Source organism: Etheostoma spectabile, chromosome 14 (genome assembly GCF_008692095.1).
Source record: "Etheostoma spectabile isolate EspeVRDwgs_2016 chromosome 14, UIUC_Espe_1.0, whole genome shotgun sequence".
In the NCBI taxonomy this organism is placed as follows: Eukaryota; Metazoa; Chordata; class Actinopteri; order Perciformes; family Percidae; genus Etheostoma; species Etheostoma spectabile.
The window spans coordinates 17,657,402-17,663,809 of record NC_045746.1 but is presented as its reverse complement, the minus strand read 5'-3'; the positions used below and the strand labels follow the sequence as shown (position 1 = coordinate 17,663,809).

At 42.0% G+C, this 6,408-nt stretch overlaps 1 protein-coding gene across 2 annotated transcripts in view; it reads right to left on the bottom strand.

Moving 5' to 3' along the window:
• Positions 1 to 827, bottom strand: part of hivep1 (HIVEP zinc finger 1) — a 54,924-nt gene extending 54,097 nt beyond the window's left edge. The window contains exon 1 of one of the 2 annotated variants that reach the window (XM_032534976.1): positions 702 to 827. The gene's annotated coding sequence lies outside the window, so the exon portion shown is untranslated. The remainder of the gene's footprint in view (positions 1 to 701) is intronic. The other variant, XM_032534977.1, reaches the window with a different exon arrangement.
• Positions 828 to 6,408: the final 5,581 nt, after the last annotated feature.

Below are 6,408 nucleotides of genomic sequence, written 5' to 3'. Positions count from 1 at the left end.
TTTTTTGCAAGGGGAGATGATGAGCGCCTTGTTAATCGGGTGCACTTGTGACAAACACAGCGGGGGGTGGGGGATAATTGGGATTTTAACGGCATGCAATGAAGTCAGCAAAAACAATGCGTGGGAATTAGCATATTCTGTGCCTGTTGCAACACGTGAACGCCCTGTAAGTGAGGGAGGAGCCAGGGAAAACCCCTCGCTGTCTCTGCAACAGCGCTCGAATGGGACACTTCCCCGTTATCCAACAAAACCCCGCCGCGGCACCTTCCGCCGTCACACATGGACATTTATTGCAACACTGGCAATGCCAGTGAACACATGAACACACTCCAGGAATAGCTTGCGGCTTACCTACAGTGCAAAAAGAGCAACAAAGAGCGCTGCGTAGAGAAGCGCGGGGAGCTTAAGTTGCCTCCTCACAGCACGGTTTGCTGCAGAAGTCCAAAGCCATACTGCGCCAAACCTCTCCCTAGACAAACTAGACTTAACGGACCCTTGGAAGTTCCCAACAGGATAAACCCGGACGAGACACACAGCGTACACCGATAGAAGCATATGTCCCGACTCTCAGACTAACATGACTGCAGCTACAGAGAGCGACCTATATCACATTGACAGAATCCCGCTCCGGCATTGGCTCGAGCTCCAAAAACACACAGAAACACAAACCAAGCGCACTCAAACTGACTTTTAATACTCACAGGTACAGGGTTGTAACACACCTTTAAGTGTAAGGAGAAGCAGGGGGGTCCAGCTCTGTATTTTTCTCCTTTCACCTTCTCTCTCACTTTCTATTGCAGGAAACAGACAGGCCCACTGACGTCAACGGGGGTCCCGTCTCCGCCTTCCAGCCACGGGGTGTCCTCTGCGGGCAGCGGGAGGCTCGCGACGGCCGCTCCACCACTGTGAGGCCGATGCCACCGATGCCTAAATTTCACCCGTGTGTTGCTCTGTCGGAGAAAAGCTACACCTCCTGTTCCTTCAGCGGCGATTTTGTCTAATTCGTCGCTAGACGCTTCTAATGGTGCCGCAGGTCGTGTCGTTTGTCGTAAGTCCCCCTGGCGGATCCCCACCAACCCTCTCTCCTGCACATACTTTAGAACTGACGGTTTTCCCGGAGGTTCCTTGTTGTCAGGTCACGTTGTGCCCCTCCGCCACTACCGACCGGGCTTTCCCATGCACAAACCCGCAGCAGACTCATAACATTGGGGTCCTCTTGCTCTAGATGCCGGTGGGGGTAATTAATAATAGAAAACAAGGATGCAATGTGGCCTCCATTGGTGCAAACAACCACTCAAGTGACTGCAGTTCAGTAGTATTCCAATTGAAATGTTAATTTGTGGTATTTGTCTTCCCAAATAATCATGCCCTTGACCTGTATTACACCAGCTTTAATAATGGTGGTCAATAAAGGTAGGTGGATTTGAGTTTCCCAGGTAAGCTTAGAATCCAAGTATCTTACTTTTAATAACCTAGATTAATTCACAAAGGGATTACTTAAAGTAGAGTATGGGAGTTTGTGCATTTCATATTCAGGTTTATCAGGAATATTTTGTATAAAATATAGCTAATTATATTGTTTCTCAGGTGACCAAAAATGAACATCATTGAGGCAATGAAATACCTGAGTTTAAATTCAAATAAAGTGCACATATCACATTGTATTTTGTATTTCAACAGTTTTGTTGTCATTGCTTAGAATTCCTCATGCGGGAGACAGAAACTACGCACAATAGCTTTAATATGCCCATTCCATTTCTAACCAATGTCTTTATCACATCTTCAAACATCTATGTTGCATAAAATATTTGTCCCACAGACTGTATGGGTTTGTCTCCCTGACTTGTTTAACAAACTAGCATCAATAATACATCCATCACTAGCAAACAAATATCATTTGTGGCTGTGAACAGCCTTAACACATACCTACGAGTGTCAAGAACAGCCGTTAGATGATGGAAAGTATTAAACATGTTCGTCAGTATCACTACTTACATTATATGAAAGTTAGCAAACAGTTAGCCAAGTAAGTCTGTTAATTCAACTGTCAGTCTAACAAGTAGCAGCCTCTGCAGAAGCTATGACACTTAAGGAGCTAGCTTCATAGCTCCAAAGCAAATACACATTTTCTTTCTTTTATAAATAAACTTATATTAGTTAAAAGGAAAATTCACATTTCCCTAAAATTACTTTCACACCCTTTTTGACAGCAGAAATGGATGAGTTTTGTAAAGTTCCCCACAAACATCTAAAACACAGATGATCAATATTTCAGCTATTGTTTCCTAATTATGCTAAGGCTAACATCAGCAATATGATTTCATTTATAATTTGATCTGTTGAGGACTACGCAACATTCACAAATCTTCGGATCAAACTGTATGAGAGTAGCCTACACACTGTGTAAAGTCAAATGAGTTAGCTTCAAATGACCTTTGTGAAGTCACACTCATTTTTACACTTGTGTTTCCACTGCGTTACTTTCCACAGTAGCTTTATCTTAGTGAGCTGCTTATGCTGTTAAAGCCAGTGAAGAGAAGCGTACCAGAATGGAGGGAAATTTTACTTCTTGCTCAGTTTCACCTTTCTTCCAATTAGCGTGTGAAAAACATGAAAACATGGCCGCCCCACTATGCAACATGTTCTCACAGCCCACGCAGTCAAAGAAAGGTCCTTAAAATAAGATAATTTCCTGATTTATAATTTTACATTTTGTTATATTTGATAGATTTGTTTTTAAAATTGTTGATATCGTTTCATTATTGTCCAAAGTAAGAACGTGTTGTATTGGCAGCAGAAGAAACTTGTTGCCTGGTGAACTGGTGTGTCTAGTGTCAAGAAGGCACTGTGTTGTTATTTTTATCCTGTGTCCGTGGTCCTCTAATTATGGCCACCGTTGGGTGTGAGTTGGTCCAGCTATGACACATCACAGAGGCGAAAAAGGTCATGATATTTTTTGCCACATAGTCAGAAATAGCTTTCAAATATACTTAAATAAATTGAAAGTTTTCACCCAGAGCAACAACATGTGATGCGTATGAGAACGCATCAAAGTGTAATTATCACACAATTGACAGGCTAATTAAAAATAGGCTCATTTGTATTGAATTTAATGCTTTAGTGTGAGAAGAGATGACCCAGATTACTGAACTGAATTCCAGTTTTTTATTTAAATGTCTTCATATCAAGCTGCTACAAAAACTGTCTCTAAGAAACACACAGTCACCCAAAAGAAACGTTGCGGCAGTGAGGCAAATCATTAAGAAGTGGTCGTGTGACAGCCGCCCACCTTCATATCACAGGCTTCCTGCAGACTGCAGAGTGGGACTACTGGCTCAGTCGAGCTTTATGACTCACCTGTTTCAACTGTTTTGACTTAAAATGGCACATTTGAATAGTGAAACTTTTTTCCCTGCAAGTAGAACGGGGTGATGCCTTTTCACACCCAGCGGTCGGAACGTTGAGATGCAGCGTTTCTGTCCGTTTGGTGATTGATTTTGTAGGAATGAATGAGGGAGGTTGATGCATTCTTAACGTGTTTCAGTTTGTCTCAAATATGATAAAGCTTAAAATAATCAAAAATGACAGAGGCTTCTAATTTTTTGACAATGAGACATTTCTCTTCTTCTTTTTTTTTTGCATTCACTGCTGTCTGCACGCCCACAGAAAAATTGAGATGTTTTCAGTGCATGATGAAAAAGGCAAGGAGGGGGAGGGAATGTGTGAGATGTAAAAATCTTTTTACATAACCACACTTTTCCTGAGAAGACAAGCTTGTTTGGTTTAAGCTAATGCAATGCTGAGAGCAAAGCAATTGTTTAATAATTGAGCCCTTAGCTGCCACGGTGTTTGCCAAAATCAATGCGAACAACAAATGAATCAGAGTTTTTTGTGAGTGAGTAATGAAGGGAGGGAGAGGTGCTACTCTTCTCTCCTATTAATTCCCCCTAGTACCAGCCATGACAGGCACATCAACAACCACTCTTTTCTACCTGTGCAACATAGCTACTGTGGCCTTTTCTGTACATGGCTGATGTGGAGAGCCCTTTGTTTCTTCCAGAATTGACTACTGTAACATTTGGTTTTTGGGCTTAAGATTAGATAAGATAGACTTTTATTGTCCCAATCCAAAATTTACCTTGGACATCACAGTGTCTGTAACACATCATCATTAAAACAACAGTAAAATAACAAATACATTCATCAATCTATTGCACATGCATCAGAAAATGTTCTAGTTTGCCATGTTTTAGAATGCTGAAACAAAAATGGACCTTTTTTGTTTTACCAAATCCAGATGATCCTGGTGCAATAAAAGTCTAGCTCAGCTCCCGTCAGTGTTCGGCAGCATCAGGAAGTTCCTCAAAATTGTTCAATCCATATTCTTCCATTTATATAATTGTTTTTCTCCAAAGTTTATTGTTACTACTGTTGTTTCTGTCTATTCTGAACATGTGACATATGTTGCTTTTCCTGAGGTTTCCTCCTTTTTTCATCCCTGTTAAAAGGATATTTTGGGAAGTTTTTTTTACACCTGAATCAGGGGTCTCTGGATAGAGTGTCAAATGCCCGATGATTTGGGATTTGGGATTTTTTGGCTGTATAGATACAATTTATTAGCCTTAACCCCACACACGTTTACAGATAAAATGTATATGTCAACTTACAGTAGGTCCTCTCTCTTTGGATTCCCTGCCATTCCCAAACTCTGCCTTGTCAGTTAAACTTTGGTCAGTGAATCAATGTAATCACAGTCATATTCAAAAGGGGACTTCCTCAACTGCTTCCACAGCAGTGTTAGTGAATGGCAGTGGGGGCTATTAATATCCTGAAGTGGTTACTGAAAATAAGCACAGCTGCCTAGCAGAACTGTCCTCCTGAACAATAGGCTTTTATGTGAAGGGAAGGCACTGCTGTTTTGTGTCCTTCTTTAACTGATGGTTATGAGGGTACTTGGGCTGTTTGTCTATCTTTGTTTTCCTTCGTGTTAATGATAGATATTTATTGGACACGACTTCCCAAAGAGAGACAGCATTCATAAGGGAATGTCTGAGTGTCCTATTTCACATGGCACACAGTGAGGCCATTGAATAAAGATTGATGTTGTTGAAATATTTATAGGGTGGTGTCCTTTCATCCTTGTTTCCCCCCCCCGTACACTTCCTATTGCTGCAGGTTTGCAAGAAAATGGCCTTAAACATCCTATATAAATATGGTACAATGGTTTTGACACCCAAGCTGTCCAGTGGAGATAAGCTCTACCTTATACACATATCACACCAGACAGCTTTCCCTTTAAACACCACTACAGAATCCAGAAGCAGAGCGCAAACAACCGCTCGCCTCCTTAAAAAACTGTGTCAGGATTTTTAATTAGAGGTACCGTTCGTGGTTGTTAAAGGAAAATCATGAGGCTATAATGTCCACGGCAGTCAGTGCAATTTGTATCCTTAAAGGGTGTTTTTAATGCAACAAAAGGGTTTAGTGAGACAGATTTTATAACATAACTGCTTTGTGCATTGGTTTGGGCAAAATGTCTGTTTCCGTATACTCTCCACAGCACTGATAAAAGACATTGCTGGACGCTTTGTTTACACCGCACCATAACTGTGCTATGATGTTACATAACTGAAGCTGTTGCCGTGGCAACGACAAGACTCCACCCCTCGCCCTTAGACACTCATACATAACACACAGACACACACTCACGCCCTGCTCAGGCAACAAGACATTGTACGGCCACGTATCTCGACTGGTTGATTTAACGCTTGCTGATGCTCTCTATTAACGAGATGGCCTTTCTCTGGTGGACGGATGTGTTGTTCTCAAGAGATATTTTACAGTCACCAGGAGAGAAACCTCTCCAATATGATGATCCACCCCGGTGTTGTATAATAAACAAATTAAACATTCACCACATTTTATTACCAGCAATCAAACATCTTGTCCGCAACTAAATGTAATGTAAGCTCTCCAGCTAGTTTGCACAGTACAATGTACACGTTGTCAGCGGCTGAATGGCAAGAGTGTGAGTCAGTTTTCATTACTTTGTGTGAGCAATCAGCTACATTAGTTGAATTCAAGGTCAGGGAGGCACTCCTGCCTTCCTGAGCCGCACAACAACAACCCCAGGCATCCCCGCACAAGAGCTGTCTCTTTGTGATGAAGGGTACGGCGCCGCTGAGCACTCTCTCAGCTCTTGACGCTGTCTCAAAGCTCCATTCACACTCCATCTGACAGTCCATCAAAACAGCTTCCTGTTCAGAAGGCAGAATTAGAAACTCTGGGCCTTCCTCCGCCACTGTATCTGTCAGCAAACTGATCAATTAAAAGCCATTTCTGTCCCCCTGGACAGTTATCATACCCATCTTCTGCTTCTACAAAAGCAGTCCAAAACTATTAAGGTGA